The sequence below is a fragment of the Balaenoptera acutorostrata genome, chromosome 13 (assembly GCF_949987535.1).
Source record: "Balaenoptera acutorostrata chromosome 13, mBalAcu1.1, whole genome shotgun sequence".
Classification (NCBI taxonomy): Eukaryota; Metazoa; Chordata; class Mammalia; order Artiodactyla; family Balaenopteridae; genus Balaenoptera; species Balaenoptera acutorostrata.
In genome coordinates, this window is record NC_080076.1 from 57,765,182 (window position 1) to 57,784,626 (window position 19,445).

The 19,445-nt window shown below is 38.1% G+C and overlaps 1 protein-coding gene across 3 annotated transcripts in view; it reads right to left on the reverse strand.

The window, feature by feature from the left end:
* Nucleotides 1–19,445, reverse strand: part of MYOM1 (myomesin 1) — a 138,248-nt gene that overhangs the window by 111,729 nt on the left and 7,074 nt on the right. The window lies entirely within an intron of this gene.

The window sequence follows — 19,445 nt, forward strand, 5'->3', positions numbered from 1 at the left end:
TGAAATGACGTGCACTTTCTTTCAAATGTATAGAATTTGGCATAAATTTCAGAAGTTCATGGACTCTGAACACTCCATGGGCTCAGGCTAAAAGCCTCTCATCTACATTGTAATGAAAGATACTCACAATAGGAAGCTGTACAGGAACTCTCTGTACTATACTTGTAACTTTTCTACAGACTTGAACTGATTCTAAAATTAAAAGTTAATATTAAAAAGGTACCTGGTGTAGAGAAAATTTGAAGACAAAGTGAAGCATGTGAGTGGTGTGGCATGGAAAAAGCCAGCTGCCCAGTTAAAACAGCAAAACCTTCCAAAGTGTCCAAACCTTGATCGTTTCCCAGTCTTTAAAAAGCATTAGCAAAAGCAAAGAGATTATCTAAATCAAAAGAAGGCAGTACATATACAGAATACAAAATGGATACATAATAATGCAAATAATCCTATCCCCTGCTAAGCAAGTAGCACAGACCTGCAGGGCTTCTAGGAAGTACAGGGGGTGCAAAGGTAGCCTGAGAGTATAGGGTGGGCTACTGTCTTTAATTCCTGGAGTGGAGTTGTAGCACAGAAATGGCAAACCTTTTCCTCTCCCACTAACTACCCCCTCCCCTAGGGTGAATATCTAGCTCTTATTCTATGATCAGCATTAATGCCAAAGATTAGAACCTTGAATTCAAACTTGTGGATTGGTTACCAATTGGAAGGCTTAGTGAAATTTGTTCCTGGCTGGCTGTTCCAGGCAGCAGCAAAATGATTGCATTCTATACCCCTAGCAGGTTACAAAGTACAGGCTGTGCTAATACAGTTCTAAGTTTAAAGTGGTATTTTCCTTCACTCCTTTAATTCCATTACTATACAAAATAAAATTAATTATGGAGTCTGTTTCATTTTTTTCTATTTATAGAACATTTGCATTTTCTAATTTTTCTTCTATTTTTCTGTTTTTGCTCTTTTTACTTTCATTCTACTATCTGCAGTCATATTCTCATGAGCTCATATTTTCAATGTTTATATCAAAACAGCTGTGATTTGTCATTCTTTTTCTTGTACTGTTGTTCCTTTTTTTCTGTCATTTTCTCTTTAAGATAAACCTTTAAAATGATTCACTTATTACATAGAATGTGCCAGAATGTGATTATTCCATTCTCACAAGTAAGTCACAGCAGATGATTTTTAATAGTTAAACTTTATGGTAAAGATTCATGGTACTGTCATCAGTTTCACATAATATTTCATTTGGAACAAAAGGCTTCAAAAAAAGTATTATGATTTTATATATCATATAGTATTATTTAGAAAATCATATATTATATAGTATTATTTAGAAAATCCAAAGTATTTAGAAAATATCAAACACTTGTTATGCTCTCTAAAGTTTCTTCAAGCTTTTGAATCCTAACAAAAAAAGAGTGTGTGAAGGATTAGATGTTAAAATACTGTGCCAACAGACTATTTGGTAATGCTAAGTCATTTATCGAAGTTAACAAACAAAACTAAATCAGAGAAACAAAGTTTTAAGGAACTGACTATGCAATAATCAGTGTAACTAATTATTTGAAGGAAAGCCATGTCTATTTTGCTATGACCCAGGAACACTGAAGTCTAACATCTTATTCTATTGAATTTTAAAGTCAAATAATGTTTTTAGAGGAGTTCAATAGATATGTAAAACTTAAATTTCTTTTTTTAAATTTAAATTTCTTTGAAGTTACATCAAAGAGCTAAATAAGGGCTTGCTAACCTCTTGGGCTTTTAGTGGTATCTAAATTTTGAAAATAATACTCTGTCTTATAAGTCAGTTTTTGAGTAGACACTTAACTTGATATGTATGGATCAATGTGGGTCTTTTAACTATTAAAACTATATTTAACGGGACTTCCCTGGTGGCGCAGTGGTTAAGAATCCGCCTGTCAATGCAGGGGACACGGGTTCAACCCCTGGTCCAGGAAGATCCCACATGCCGCAGAGCAACTAAACCCGTGTGCCACAACTACTGAGCCTATGCTCTAGAGCCGGCGCACCCCAACTACTGAGCCCACGTGCTGCAACCGCTGAAGCCCATGCGCTCGGAGCCCGTGCTCCGCAACAAGAGAAGCCACCGCATTGAGAAGCCCGTGCATCGCAACGAAGAGTAGCCCCCGCTCGCAGCAACTGGAGAAAGCCCATTGTGGCAGCAAAGACCCAACGCACCCAAAAATAAATAAAAATTTTTTTAAAAACCCCTAAATTTAATGTTCTTTATGTCTTAAATCTTGAATCTTTCTGAACTTCAAGTTATGAAGGCAGGGAAACTAAGCTATATGTAAGGATTGATTTGCGTGTGCATGGGTGCACCCATGTGTCTGTAACTGTGTCTAGGTACATCTACCTGTACTCTGCTACTAATTGTGGTATGTCCTCTTAATATGTCTAAAGTTAGCAGAATTTAAAGAAGTATCATGGTGTGTATGACATCATCACACCTATGACCAGCAGCACCACAGAGAAGGGATGTAGCCCAGGTACAGAAAGCTCTTTCTGGAAATGTCCCAGGGACTCAGAAATAGACTTGCACCTCCATCCAGTTCAAATACAAACAACAACAACAACAAAAACAACATAAGCTTCTGCTCTTACAACTTCATAATTATTCTTAACAGGAATAGCAAGAACAAAACTACTTATAGAATCACAGAACTGGAAGAGATCTCAGGGATATTTATACCATGCTCATTTTATAGATGTGGAAGACCTGGAATATCTTTGTAACTTGCCCAGGTTCACACAGCAAGTTGGTAGGTGAACTAGGACTAGCATCCACCTAGGTTAGTGTTCTTTCCACTACAGCAGTGGTCTCTAACTTTTGTGACGGAGTCCTCTCAATCCAAAAATATTGGGGGCATGCCACCTGTATATAGCTGTTTATTTATAAATTCTACACATATACTGCTGTATAAATATTCTCACTTTATGAAATTCAATCAACAGAAAAATTTTATGGGCCAAATTTGACTTTTTAAAAAATACAGAAGTGCTCATATTTCTTCCTACACTTCCATGGCTTGCCTTCATGGATTCCCCACTTTGGAAACCACAACACCATGTCACACTGCCCATAATGACTCTGATGTTGATTTGCTATTCCTGAATTTGTTCACATCAATTGAGGTTATGAAATCATCACAGTCCAATGAAAAATAAAGCATTAAAAAACTCATTAAACTTTACATGAAGTAAAACGCTAGTTCTTTAAAGTTATGTTGTCCTAGTTCCCCAGGATGAGTAACTTTATTCACACTTATGTTAAGTATGGATCTACTTAATGGCTATATTACTTTCTAAAAAAATTATGACAACCTATCAGCATGTTTCAGAAAAAATGATCGGCTGTAGACACGCATCCCTATATGCTTACGGTTATACTGTATTATTGGTTTCCCTATCTTTCCCATTGCCTATGACTATTCAAGGAGGGGGATGGCCTAAGTTACCTTTGTATACTCAGTACTGTGTGCACTGCCTGATAGTGTTCAATAAACTTATTGAATGAAGTGAAATCAAGATTCATCCTCCTGTAATCATACCCTATCTCAGTGATTCTCAACCCTGACTTGCCATCAGAATCAGCTGAGGAGCTAATAAAAATGACCAGTGCAGAGGTGGGACTTCTAGTATGGTGGAGTGAGTAGTTCAGCAGTTTCTCTCCCCAAAAAGCAATGATAAAACTGGATACAATTGTCAAAACCAACCCATTCAGGGCTCTGAAAATCAACCAAAGGCATACACTACACTGACAAGTGCTTATTCATAAAAAGATACTGAACTTCAGGTATGAGTAAGTGGAAGTCTGTGTGACATTCTTGCCTAGTCTTTCTCCACCCCCTATCCCCCAGCTCAGTCCATAAAGTAGTTCTACCAAGGTGGGAAAAGGTGAGAAAATCATAATGTTCACTGCCAGAGGGGTTGACTTGACTTGCAGCAGAGCATGATAAACCTCCACAACCAGCAACATTGTGAGTAACATGAGCCATCTAAGTGGCAAACAAACAAGGGAAGACCAGCAGCTCAATCAATCACAGGATGCAGTCACAGTTGGAGCAAGCAGCAGACTGGCAGGTCAGCCTGAAATTTAACAGGAAGATTTGAAAAATAAGACCACCATAGGGGGACTTCCCTGGTGGTGCAGTGGTTAAGAATCCACCTGCCAATGCAGGGGACATGGGTTCGAGCCCTGGTCCGGGAATCCCACATGCCGCGGAGCAACTAAGCCCGTGTGCCACAACTACTGAGCCTGTGCTCTAGAGCTCACATGCCACAACTACTGAGCCCGTGTGCTACAACTACTGACGCCCGCATGCCTAGAGCCCGTGCTCCACAGCAAAGACAAGCCACTGCAATGAGAAGCCCACACACCACAACAAAGAGTAGCCCTACTCGCCGCAACCAGAGAAAGCCTGCACACAGCAACAAAGACCAACGCAGCCAAAAAAAAAAAAAAGACCACCATGGGGGCCTTCATAAGCTCTCCATGTGCCTGAATAGAAAAAAACTGGAGAGAGCTCAGGTTATCCACATATCATTGGTTAACTGTAAACCTGTGTACATGTGCAGAGGAGACACAAGAGAGTCTAGAGGTAAGCAAATCCAGGGCATACATTCTTTAAAATTACCTGAACTTCAAATGTGCTCCCCAACACACACACAGATCTATTGCCAGAAGACGGAACCTTTACTGTCTTGAGATGCTTGAGCACAGTGTCTGACCATTCATTGATTGGCCATTAATCTATGCAAATACAAGGTGATCCCTATGAATTCAGGCTTAAAAATGAGAATGACAATTTTTTTAAAAAACTAAACAGAGACATCAGCAGTAACACAGTGCTAGGTAAACAGATTCTATAAATGTGTTTAGGCAAGTAATTAAACAAAAACAAAACAGAGCAACAACACATTTAGGGGAAAATTCAGAATCCAGAATTACTACAGTATATTATCTAACAGGTCCCATTTTCTTTTTTTTTTTTTTTGGCTGTGCTGGGTCTTTGTTGCTGTGTGTGGGTTTTCTCTAGTTGCGGCAAGCAGGGGATACTCTTCGCTGTGGTACACGGGCTTCTTATTGCAGTGGCTTTTCCTGTTGTGGAGCCCGGGCTCTAGGCATGTGGGCTTCAGTAGTTGTGGCTCGCAGGCTCTAGAGCACAGGCTCAGTAGTTGTGGCACACGGGCTTAGTTGTTCCGTGGCATGTGGGATCTTCCCAGGCCAGGGATTGAACCTGTGTCCCCTGTGTTGGCAGGCAGATTCTTAACCACTGTGCCACCAGGGAAGCCCCCAACATGTCCCGTTTTCAATTACAACAAAAATTATGAAACATGACAAGAAATAGGAAAGTGTGACACACACCAGCAGAAAAAAATCAGTAAATAAAAAATGTCTCCAGGTGCACCCTGATGTTGGACTTAGCAAACAAAGACTTCAAAGCAGTAATAAGAAATATGTTCAAAGGCCAATAAAGGAAACCATGTTTAAAGAATTAAAGGAAAGTATAATAATGACCCAAAAAGAGAGAATGTCGGGCTTCCCTGGTGGCGCAGTGGTTGAGAATCTGCCTGCTAATGCAGGGGGACACGGGTTCAAGCCCTGGTCTGGGAAGATCCCACATGCCGCAGAGCAACTAAGCCCGTGAGCCACAACTACTGAGCCTGCGCGTCTGGAGCCTGTGCTCTGCAATAAGAGAGGCCGCGATAGTGAGAGGCCCGCGCACTGTGATGAAGAGTGGCCCCCGCTCGCCGCAACTAGAGAAAGCCCTCGCACAGAAATGAAGACCCAACACAGCAAAAATAAATAAATAAATAAATTTATTAAAAAAATAAATAAATAAAAGAGAGAATGTCAACAAAGAGATAGGAATTATAAAATAGAAGCAAATGCATATTTTGGAGTTTAAAAGTACAATGACTTAAATGAAAAATTTATTAAAAGGACTCAACAGATTCTATATAGAAGAATAAAAAAAATCAGTGAATCTGAAGATAGAAATTATCTAATCTAAAAAAAAAAAACAGAAAAAGAATGAAGAAAAAATTTTAAAGCCTCAGAGATCTGTTAGACAACATTAAACATACCAATATATGAGTCATGGTAGTACTGGAAAGAGGAGAGACAGAGAAAAGGTAGGAAAATATATTTGAAGAAATAATGGACTAAAATTCCCCAAACTTGATGAAAATATTAATCTATGGATCCAAGATACTCAACAAACCCAAGTATGATACTCACAAAGAGATACACGTGTAGATATATCATATATAGTCAAACTGTTGAAAGCAAAAGTCAGAAAGAAAACTTCAAAGCACCAAGAGTAAAATGATTCATCACATACAAGAGAACAATGTATTAATGATTGACTTCACATCAGAAATGATACAACCCACAGGCATTCGTATGACATATTTAAGTGCTGGGGGGAAAAGTAAATCAAGAATTCTATATCCAGCAAAACTATTACTCAAAACTGAAAACAAAGACACTGCCAGACAAAGACCAAAAGAATCCATTGCTAGCAGACCTGTCTTACAAGAAATGGTAAAGCAAATCCCTCAGGTTTAAAGGAAATGACACCAGACAGTAATTTGAATCCACACCAAAAAATAAAGAGCACCAGGAAGTAAATAACTGGTTAAATATATAAGCATACATATATTTCTATTCTCTTAAATTCTTTGACAGACATAAGATTACATAAAACAATACTTATCACACTGCACTGTTGGGTTTATAACATATACAGTTGTAAGGCATATGATAATAGTACAAAGGATAAGGGAGGAAATGGAACTATATTGGAGCAAAGGTTCTAAATTTTACTGGTATGAAGTTAATATAAATCTGAAGTAGATTGTGATTAGTTAATATGTATATTATAATTTCTAAAGCAATCCCTTAAGAAAATAATAAAAAATAGAGTCAAGAAAGAAAGGAATTAAATGGTACACTAAAAATATCTATTTAACACAAAACAAGGCAGTAAAGGAGAAACAAATGAACAAAAGAGATATGAGATATGCAGAAAAAAATAACAAAACTGGTAAACATAAGTCCAACCATAGCAGTAATTTTATTAAATGTGAATGGATTAAAAACTCCAAGGAACAGCAGAGATTGTCAGAATGAATTTTTAAAAATCCAACTATATGCTGCTACAAGAGCCACAGTCTAAATTCAAAGACACATATTGTTAAAGTAAAAGGATGAAAAAGATACACCATGCAAATAATAACCATAAGGAGCTGGAGTGGCTATATTAATATCAAATAAAATATACTTTTAACTAGGAAATATTACTAGAGACAAAGAGGGACATTTCATAATGATAGGAAGGTCAATTCCTCAAAAAAATATAACAATTATAAATGAACATGCACCTGCCAACAGAGCCCTAAAATATATGAAGCAAAAAATGACAGAATTGAAAGAAAAAATAGAAAATTGAAAATAGCTGGAGATTTCAATACCCCACTTTCAATAACTGATAGAACAACTAGACAAAAATCAGCAAGGACATAGGAGACTTGAATAACATTATCAATCAACTTGATGCAACTGACCTTTCTAGAATACTTTACCCAATGACAAAAAAGTACATATTCTTTTAAACATTCTCCAGGAGAATTTATATGCTAACTCACAAAACAATCTCAATCCATTTAAATGAATTTAAACCATACAAAATATATTCTCTGATAACAGAAAAATTAAGTAAGAATCTACAACAGTAAGAAATTTAGAAAATCCTCATATATCAGGAAACTAACAACATACTTCTAAATTACCCACAAGGGAAAAGAAATCACAAGGGAAATTAGAAAGTATTTTGAACTACATGAAAACAAAAACACAACATATCAAAATTTATGGGATAAAGCTAAAGCAGTTATTAGAGGTAAGTTTATAGCTTTAAGTGTCTATATTAGAAAAGAAGAAAAGTCTCAAATTAATAACTTAAGCTTTCATTGTAAGTTAGAAAAAAATTAAATATGAAGCAAGTAGAAGGTAGATATAATAAAGATTAGGGAGGAAATCAATAAAATAGAAAACAGAACAACAACAGATAAAATCAGTGAAACAAAAGTTGGTTCATTGAAAAGATCAAGAAAATTGACAAACCTTACACTAGATTAACCATGAAGAAAGAGAGAAGACACAAATTATCAAGAACAAGAATAAAAGAAGAGACCATGGGCTTCCCTGGTGGCGCAGTGGTTGAGAATCTGCCTGCTAATGCAGGGGACACGGGTTCGGGCCCTGGTCTGGGAAGATCCCACATGCCGCGGAGCAGCTGGGCCCGTGAGCCACAATTGCTGAGCCTGCGCGTCTGGAGCCTGTGCCCCGCGACGGGAGGGGCCGCGATAGAGAAAGGCCCGCGCACCGCGATGAAGAGCGGTCCCCGCACCGCGATGAAGAGTGGCCCCCGCTTGCCGCAACTGGAGAAAGCCCTCGCACGAACCGAAGACCCAACACAACCAAAAAATAAATAAATAAATAAATAAATAAATAAAATAATAAGAAAAATCCTTAAAAAAAAAAAAAAAAAAAAAAAAAGAAGAGACCATTACCAACCCCACATAAATTAAAAGGCTCACAAGGAAGTATGATAAATGCACTTATGCCAAAAATTTAGACAACTTACATGAAATGGAAAAATTCTCATAAAGATTCAAACTACAAAAACTAACTCAAGAAGAAATTAAAAATCAGAACAGATCAATAACAAGTAAAGAAACTGAATTAATAATTTAAAATCTTTGCACAATGAAAAGCCCAGGCCCATATGTTTTCACAGATGAATTCCATGGAATATGTAAAGAAAAAACAAACAAATCATTTCCATATATTTTCAAAAACAGAAGAGAAGGGAACACTTCCCAACTTATTCTATAAGGCCAGTATTACCTGATATCAAAGCCAAACAAAAACATTATAATAAACAAAAAAAAACACAGACCAATAGCCTTCAAGAACACAGGTACAAAAATCCTTCACAAAATATTAGTAAACTGAATCCAGCAACATATAGCCAAGTGGTATTTATTCCAGGAATGCAAGGTCGATTTAACAATTGAAAATCAATCAGTGTAATATACCATATTAACAGAATAAAAAACAAAAAAAATTATCACTTCAATAGATGCAAAAGAAGTATTTGACAAAATTCAGCATCCCTTCATGTTAAAAACTCTCAACAAAAGAGGAATAGAAGGGAAGTTCCTCAATCTGATAAAGACCATCTATGAAAAATCTAGAGCAAGTATCATATCTAATAGTAAAAAATTAAATCCTTTCTTCCTAAAACAGTAAGGGAACAAGGGTGTGATATTTGCTCTTGCCACTTCTCTTCAACATTGTACTGAAGTTCACATTATACTGAAGAATAGCCAAGGCAATTAGTAAAAAAAAAATTGAAAAAATTGGAAAGCAAGTCTACCTTTAGTTATGCATGATATAATCCTACATGTAAAAAGTGCTAAGGAATACAAACACACACACATGCACACACACACAAATGCTACTACTAATAAATGAGTTCAGCAAGGTAACAGGATACAGAATCAAAACACAAAAATCAATTATACTTCTGTTTACTAGCAATGAACAATGCAAAAATAAAATTAAGATAACTCCATTCACAATACTATCAAAAAGAATAAAATATTTAGGAATAACTTTAACATAGAAGTATAACACTTCTACACTGAAAATTACAAAACATTATTATGATAAGTGAAACAAAATCTAAATAAACAAATATCCCATGTTCATGGATTGAAAGAGTCAACATTGTTAAAACACACACATTTTTCAAAATTGATTTACAGTTTCAACATAATTCTTATCATATTGCCAGCAGACTTTTCTCTTTGTAGAAATTAACAAGGTGACCTTAAAATTTATATGGGAATATGAAGGAATTACATAGGCAAGATTTTTTTTTGTAGAAGAGGAACTAAGTTTGAGAACTTACATCTACCAATTTCAAAACTCTTTATAAAGCAATAATAATTAAGAAAGTGTGGTGCTGGCATAAGGACAGGCATACAGATCCATGCAACAGAATTGACAGTCCATATATAAACCTTTTTACTTATGGTCAGTTAAATTTTGATAAAGGTGCTAAGGAATTTAAGGGGGAAAGGATAGTCTTTTCAACAAATGGTGCTGGGACAATTGTATATCCATAAGTGAAGGGATGGATTTAGAACTTTACTCAACGTCACATACAAAAAATTAATTCAAAATGGATTATTTCTAAATGTAAAGTAAAATTATAAAACTCAGAAGATAAGAGAAATTCTTTATGAAGTTGAGTTAGTCAAAGAGTTCTTAGAGGGCTTCCCTGGTGGCGCAGTGGTTGAGAATCTGCCTGCTAATGCAGGGGACACGGGTTCGAGCCCTGGTCTGGGAAGGTTCCCACATGCCGCGGAGCAACTGGGCCCGTGAGCCACAATTACTGAGCCTGCGCGTCTGGAGCCTGTGCTCTGCAACGAGAGGCCGCAACAGTGAGAGGCCCGCGCACCGCGATGAAGAGTGGCCCCCGCTCGCCGCAACTGGAGAAAGCCCTCGCACAGAAACGAAGACCCAACACAGCCAAAAATAAATAAATAAATAAATTAAAAAAAAAAAAAAAAGAGTTCTTAGATATAACATTAAAAGCATGATTAAAAAAGGAAAGAAAGTGATGAACTGAACTTCATCAAATGTAAAAGTTCTGGTCTTTGAAGGACACTGTTAGAAGAATGAAAAGACAAGTCACAGAATGAGAGAAAATATTTGCAAACATTAATAAAGGAATTGTATGTAAAATATTTAAGTAACTCTAATGATTCAATAATAAGCAGAAAAAAATCCAACTTAAAAATGGGCAAAAGATTTGAGCAGGCATTTCACCAAAGAAGATACACAAATGGCTACCATGCACATTAAAAAGATGGTCAACATTGTTAGCCATTAAGTAAGCACAAGTTAAAACCACAATGAGACCCCACTACACACCCAAAAGAATGGCTATAAAAAATAAGACAGAAAATAACTAATGTGGATAAACTGGAATCCTTGTACCTTAGTATGTGAATGTAAAATGGTATAGCTGCTTTGGAAAAGAGTAGTTTCCTGTAATGTTAAACATAAACTTAGCACACAACCCAGCTGATATTTTAGAATGTGCAAAAGAAGGTTCACTTCAAACAGAAAGCCTTAACTTTCTGTAATAATTTCATTTATTCAACAGAAAACTTATTTAGTACCCACTGTGTGCACAATAGCGTGCTTGAAGCCGGGGTGGGAGGGGGATATGAAGATAAATTAGATAAATTAATGACTCTTGTTAGGACTTCTGTGGTGGCGCAATGGTTAAGAATCTGCTTGCCAATGCAGGGGACACAGGTTAGAGCCCTGGTCTGGGAAGATCCCATATGTCACAGAGCAACAAAGCCTGTGCGCCACAACTACTGAGCCTGTGCTCTAGAGCCTGTGAGCCACAACTACTGAAGCCCACAACTACTGAAGCCACAACTACTGAAGCCTAGAGCCCATGCTCCTCAACAAGAGAAGCCACCACAATGAGAAGCCTGCGCACCACGGCGAAGCGTAGCCCCCGCTCTCCCGCAACTAGAGAAAGCCCGTGCGCAGCAACGAAGACCCAATGCAGCCAAAAATAAATAATAAAATAAAATTAATTAATTAAAATTAAAAAAAGACTCTTGTTTTCTGAGAGCTTTACCATCTAGTAGGGGAGTAAATGCTACCAGGCCTGATGTGTTGAATTATGTCAATCATGGAAGAAAGGATGGAAGGACAGAAGGAAGGCAGGCAGATAAGCAGAAAGATTAGAGCAAACAAAAGTTGAATTCACAGGCTTGGAGACAATTTCTGTCTGGGGTTATCAGGGAATCCTTTGTGGAAGAGCTGGACATTAAAAGATGGGTAGGTCATCCCAGGATGACACAGAGATATGTGCAAAAGCTTGAAAATAGAAGTTCCATTTTCATTGCTGACTTATCTATGTGTTGCCATTAGACTTTACTGAGTCGCCACAAAGGAGCTGAACTCATTTTTATTATTCTAACAATTTTCCTTTAAAACCGCTTCTTCATATATATTTACAACCTAGCACTGCCGCATATAAACAAAATGCTCAGCTGTTTCCCAGAAGGGAGGGAAAGGTGGTGGTTTTACTGAACTATGGGTCAGCTTCTAGTAAACTGTCCTTCTTGGCTGTCTTTGGTCATTTGGTCAGCCCCTCCTCCTCAGGGCTTCTGGGATCAGAGGGTCCATCTCTTTCATCTTCAGAACCCCCTGGAGGGTCAGGAACAAGCACTTGGAGTTTGCAGTCTCTTTTCTCATTTCTATCTTTCTATCAGCTGCATTTTTCCCTGTTGCAAAACTTGAAAGACTGTACTTTCCCTGGGTTTTGTGAAAGGTTGTTTTGGGTCTACTTTTGATATACAGCAGCTTCGTCCTACATTCCTCCTTTGGTATGGGTATCATGTCAGCCTCAACACTTTCTACTGACCTTTTGATTCTCCTGTTTCCCAATCTAAACTCTTAAGGAACTTTCAGGAGAACATTAAAGTTAGTGGATAAGCAGGAGGCTTTGAGTCCTTTTTTCACTAATATACTTTCCAGAAAAGGTCTCTTATAAGATACAAGCACGAATTTAGTTTGATCAACATCATCCTTGAAATTTACTGACATGCAGTATCATAATAAATAACAGTCCCTTGGCCTTTCTGTCTTTGCATTATTTACCTTATAGTTATCCTGTTTTCCTCTCTATTTCAGTCTCTCAGCATAAAAATATCTCATTTTTACTTTTATTTTATTTATTTATTTATTTATTTTTAAATATTTCAGCTTTTTGTTTTTTAAACTTTGGGTTTATTTGATTTATTTATTTATGGCTGTGTTGGGTCTTCGTTTCTGTGCGAGGGCTTTCTCTAGTTGCGGCAAGTGGGGGCCACTCTTCATCACGGTGCGCGGGCCTCTCATTATCGCGGCCTCTCTTGTTGCGGAGCACAGGCTCCAGTCGCGCAGGCTCAGTAATTGCGGCTCACGGGCCTAGTTGCTCCGCGGCATGTGGGATCTTCCCAGACCAGGGCTTGAACCCGTGTCCCCTGCATTGGCAGGCAGATTCTCAACCACTGCGCCACCAGGGAAGCCCATTTATTTATTTTTAATTTATTTATTTAATTTATTTATTTTTGGCTTTTTTGGGTCTTCGTTGCTGCGCTCGGGCTTTCTCTAGTTACGGAGAGCGGGGGTTTCTCTTCATTACAGTGTGCAGGCTTCTCACTGTGGTGGCTTCTCTTGTCGCAGAGCACGGACTCTAGGCACGCGGGCTTCAGTAGTTGTGGCTTGTGGGCTCTAGAGCGCAGGCTCAGGAGTTGTGGCACACGGGCTTAGTTCCTCTGTGGCATGTGGGATCTTCCTAGACCAGGGCTTGAACCTGTGTCCCCTGCATTGGCAGGAGGATTCTTAACCACTGTGCCACCAGGGAAGCCAAAATATCTCAGTTTTAGTTTTTAAAAAATTTTAGTTACTTAAATAGTAATATAACCACAATTTTTTCTTCTATTTATTGCCTTATTGTTTCCATTATTTAAATTTCCGCTGACAAGTAACATTTTACTCTCCTGTTTAGTAATTTGCCACAGCTAATGTATAGGTAGACATGTCTAAAAACAAATACCAGGGGGGGTCTGAACCACTTCTCAACATGAATGTTAGAACAGTCATGCTCTAGAAAAGGCTAGTGGGTAAAACACTGAGAGACAAATCTTTATGGTTATCACATACACCCTTCAGTTTCTATCCATTCCTGGCTATTTTAGAAATTAATTTAACCCGACTGAGTGAGTAGGCCTATTTTTAAGCAGAAGTGAAAGAGTCCACTCCATATTTCCTAGATATATTATGCAGGACACTTGACCATAATATCAGGAGATGCCTTATAGAGTCTAGGTCTGTGGACTGAAAATTGTCCAGGGTTGGTAAAAGTTAGCCTTATTAACTTATTTACAAGGCAGCCCAGAAACCCACATTCTACCCCACTCTGAGGATGGTCGCTAGGGTTGACTAGACTTTGCATGAAGGTTACCTTCCTCATTTGAGGTGCTCCTGCTATCTCCTGTTTCAACTAGAAAGGCTGCTGTGGAAAAGGTCAAGCCTGCAGCAAGGGCTCCTTGGGCTCCCACAGCTCAGAGAGCTCTGTGGGGAAGCTCAGTTACACTCACTGCTCGGCCAGCAGTGGACAGAGTTAACATGTTACCTCTGAGTGATGGGAGGTAACTGCATGGCCCTTCCTCCACCTTTGGCTACTCATTCAATTCCCACTCTATAAGGGGACATGTCTTCCTTCTCACAGCCTGATTCACCTGCCTATGGAAGATTAATGCTATTCTGGGGGTATCTTGTAGCATCTAAACTTGAATTTAACCTGCAAAAGAGCCTGATGAATAGTATTTTCAATGTAGAAACAAAGCAAATGAAGCAGAGAATGAATCACGTCTTTCTGGGCCTCAGGGTATGTTATCTGTGGAAGGAGGGGCTTGAATTAGATGAGCTTGTGGTCTCTTCCTGCCATTCCACAATTCTATGGATCTACAAATTGCCAATTGTATGAAACTGGTATTACCAGGAATGATACTCCTAGTTCTCTCTCGGCAAACAAGTTGCAGGTTTACAGCAATGAGAGTCGGAGATTGATGCGTGGTGAAGGCTACTCTCTTTGGACGCAGGGTTTATTTTGGGGATTCAGAACACAACTCAATTGCCTTTTAAAGAAGGAACTGGCAATAAACCTGTCCATTTCTGGGCGGAATAAAAAAGAATAACTGGCTTTCTGCTTTCATTAGATGTTTCCCCTGATCTTCTCCTGTCATATAGGAAGTAATATGACTCATCACTTTCTTAGTACTTAAATTCTGGAAGACAAATCCCAGAATGCTGTATTTGCTACCCAGAAACTTATGGTGCCTTTTCCTTATACATAATAGTTAAATCTTTCTTTAGAGAAGAGGCTATATCTTAATCCTTCTTACCCTATTCTATTTTTTATTGCTTCCATAACATTTATTACCTTTTAGCATGATTTAAATTCAGTGTCCTTTTTATTATATTTATTGTTTATGACCTATCTCTCCATGCTAAAATACATGCTCCAAGAGGGTAGGAATCTTTGTCAGATTTATTCAGTAATTTATCCCAAGTACCTAGAGCAGTGCTTAGCACACAGGAGGCACTCAGTAAATATTTACTGAATGAATGAACAATACCTAAACCTCACTAAACGGTCCCTATGTGCCCGCTATTATACTACACACCTTACATGATTATCTCTTTTAGGGCTGCCAGCATGAAGAACAATCATTTTCCTCATTTTACAGATGAAGAAACTGAGAGTTTACAGGCATATCCAAAGTCGCAAGTGTAATTGCATGTAAGTACAGGCTTATTTGACCCCAAAGACTATCCACTTGCCATTACGTTAGAACATCTAGAAATGGAGATATAGAAAATGGACACTAATCCGATACCCATAGCTGAGGTCAAGACACACAAATGTCCACAAGGCAGCAGACTTCTTTGGTAGCATCGTTTGAAACCACACTGGGTTGGGAAAGGGAGCAAGTCTTCAGGTCCCCCTCAGTTCCTGCTGTAATCAGATCCATCAATAAAAGACAGGGGTTTGTGTTTTGTGGTCTCTGTTTTTAGCATTGGTATCTTCGGTGAGAATTACAACTGGTTTGAACATTAGCACATTAGTTCTCTGCAAAGTCTAGAAGTTTCAAAAGAGGTTATGATCTGGGTAACAACCAAGGGTCAATCAATGTGACATGAGTGTAGGTGAGGGGCACAATTTAAGGTTAGGCACAGTGCCCAGGGCAAGTCACTCATGTTTCAGTTTTCTTATTCCCAAATTGTTGTCTTCCAGAGCCCTTGTGAGTCTCCAGGTCTGATTCTAAGTGACAGTTAAAGAGTGTGTAAGGTTCCAGGTTTGGCATTCATAATGCCCCTGGGATTTTCTAGCTATTGTTTCTACCTATTGTTCCCTGCTCTAAATCTTGGTTTCTCCAGGAGAAGCAGGGGAAAGAAAAGGAAGCATAATGCAAAACTACACATTGATGCTTCAAGAAAAATATGGTAGCCATGTAGTCAAGGGGAGTTACTGGGAACTTGTAGAAAGGGTGGGGGACTTGGGGTAGGTTGGGGTGCTCAAGTCACTATTCCACTATTTGTTAGTGTAAGGAAGAAAAGTCATTTAATCTCTTTGGTCTCCAATTCTCTCATTTAAAAAAAAATATTTTCTTATTCTTTGTACATTTTTTTGTGCTATTTTAAAAATTTGTTTATTTATTTATTTATTTATTTGGCTGCGTTGGGTCTTTGTTGCTGCGCATGGGCTTTCTCTAGTTGCAGCGAGCAGGGGCTACTCTTCGTTGAGGTACATGGGCTTGTCATTGTGGTGGCTTCTCTTGTTGAGGAGCACGGGCTCTAGGCGCGTGGGCTTCAGTAGTTGTGGCTCACGGGCTCAGTGGTTGTGGCTCATGAGCTCTAGAGCACAGGCTCAGTAGTTGTGGCGCACAGGCTTAGTTGTTCCGCAGCATGTGGGATCTTCCCAGGCCAGGGCTCGAACCCATGTCCCCTGCATTGGCAGGCAGAGATTCTTAATCACTGCACCACCAGGGAAGTCCCTCCAATTCTCTCATTTTAAAAATGAGGATAATAATTTCTACTTCTCAGAGTTACTGTAAAGTGGTATAGAGAATGCTATGCTGAACGGCATCATATGGGCTGGATTTTAATCTGTTTAGAATCAGACAATCTGATGCCTACCATTACCACAGAGGGTTGAGGGGCCTATCACCCAAGAACTGTGCTGTGTTGTTCTCTGGTTTCTGGAAGTTATTCATTTCTACTTATCGAGCATAACAAAATATTTCTTTTTTACTTCCACCTTACTCAAAAGAAAGGATGGCACCCTGATTTCCATATACCACATTCCCTGTAAACATCTTCCTTATTTCATCCTAATTCCTTAGAAAGGGATCTTCAGGTCACACACTGGGCTGTCTGATATTTATATGTAGACTTTTTAGTGCAGTGGTTGTGACCTTTGTTGAACCACAGAGTTCTCTGAGAATCTGATAAAAGCTAGGGCCCTTCTCAGCAAAAAAAAAAAAAAATTTCATCTGTGCCTAATTTTGCATATAATTTGAGATCATCCAAAACTCTGTTGAAACTATTCATGGACAGAGGCTAAAAACCCTTGCCTAATGGTTGCAAAGTGGTCATGAGTACCATTTCTCCTTTAATCTCTAATAGTATTTGTGAATTACTAACATAAAACAATAGTCTTGTATCATTTTGTTTTCCTGAATTACTTTCTTTAATTTAGTTTTTTTTTTCTCACTGTGACTAAGAACAAAAGCATTTAGAATAAGCCTTCCAGAATTTATTTTATAACCCTTGGCTAAGAATGCAATTGGTAAACCAATCTGAGCTAAAACCACACTGACTCTGAACAAGCCATTGTTCTTAAGTCTTAACTGAGGTCAGCCAAGCCCTGAGCACATACAAATCTCCATAGTTTCCACTTTACTACTGGACATCTAACTACAAAGCAGAGGCTAAAAATAGATCAAGCCTAGTGTTCATATACACTCCACAGAATTGCATTTCCAACCCCAAACGAGTTTTAATTAACAACATTCTTCGCAACCAAAGAGAGAGACTTCATTTAGCAGGGAAAAGTTGATCCACTTTGAAAAAGCTAAAATACAACCTGAAGGAATTATGAAGATTTTGAAATGTTCAAAGAATATTATCTGCTCCTGTTAGCTCTAGGTCTAAAAAAAGAAAAACTAAAATACCCCTGGGATTAGGTTAGCTTTCTTTTCTTTTATATTGCATTACACAAAGGAAAAAATATTGACATCTTCTTCCCTTTCTTGTTTCTAGGTCTACATTTCTACTAAGTGGAGTTGCTCAAACATAGCAAGCCATTAATAAATACCTACTTACCTACATAAGTACTTATAGAGCAAGAAGGAAGATGTGAGGTCGAGTATAGAAAAATAATTACAGTTCTACTTCCTACACAAAGTTTATTATCTGAGGCTCTTTATAGTTAAAATGGCTAAGTCTTCCAAAGATAATATAGAGCAAATGTTTTCTGGATAAAATATAAAGATGCTCAAAATTGCAATTACTAATATTAGATATAATTTATCAGATTGTAAATAAATATGAATATTGCATCTGTGGTTAAAAAAAGAATTTGTATAAAATTAAAATAATTTTAACAAAATTTAGCAATAGAGTTTAAGAAGTAAAACTCTTTGAATTACAGATTCATAAAACTCTGTAGCCTCTACAGCATTGAGGGAATGAAATAAGTATACAAGGAGTTACCTTAACAACTGTATGGTAATAAAAATACCCATTTTCTACATTTTCTATAGACTTGGCACAGACAGACCAGGAAAATGGATATTTAAAACATAATCTTCTCTATTACAGGACAGCTGCTTTCCTAAATGAGGTTCTTAAACATATGTATGGGACATTCTTCAGGAGAACGCAGTGATACTGTCACATAGCATGGTGCTCATTCCTATTTCCTTTGGAAGGCAGGTATTTGAAACAAGAGCTAAAAGAAATGAATTCACCTCCTCACTGACAATATTTCCATATTTGCAGCTAATTTGAGGTCCTTATGAATATCCCCTGGCACACATGACCCATGAAAGTGAGATTGTAAAACGATCCTGTTCCATTTTAAATGGAATTTCAGAACGTTGCCATCACACATTCCAGGTAAACTCCAGAGACTCTGGTACTGAACATGCAGAAGCTCCCAGGAGGTCGATGTCAGTGCCCAGGAATCACAGCCGTGGATCAGGTACTGCTTAAACTCACAGGGATTCAGGCGTTTCTGCCTTCAGAAACTGTCCTTACATACAAGCCACCATATTATTTCCTCAGTAACTTTTTTAGTTCCCAGAAATAAACACCTTCTCCAGTTGCCCTAACAGATATTTTGTGGACTTAAATTTTGTAAGACAAAATTATATCTGTTTATAACAAATAATGCAACCTATGCCAGATGGAGGAGATTTGAGGCAGCAGGTGATTACTGATCACATAGCCCAGGAATTTTTATGTTTTGAAGTTCAGCAATTCTTTCTGTGGACTATAGACAGATGTTTAATAAAATCACATGAATCTTGCAAGTGTGTTTTAATCCCCATGACACATTTTGCTCTGGATATGGAGAAAATAAAAATTGGCTTGGACTGAGAAATGATCTGCCCAGCATTTATCAGGCTGCAACAACAAACACAGAGAAACCAAGCTCAAGGTTCACAGGAAATGTGTCTCCCGGGGACACTGCTGCAGTAGAGGGTTGTGA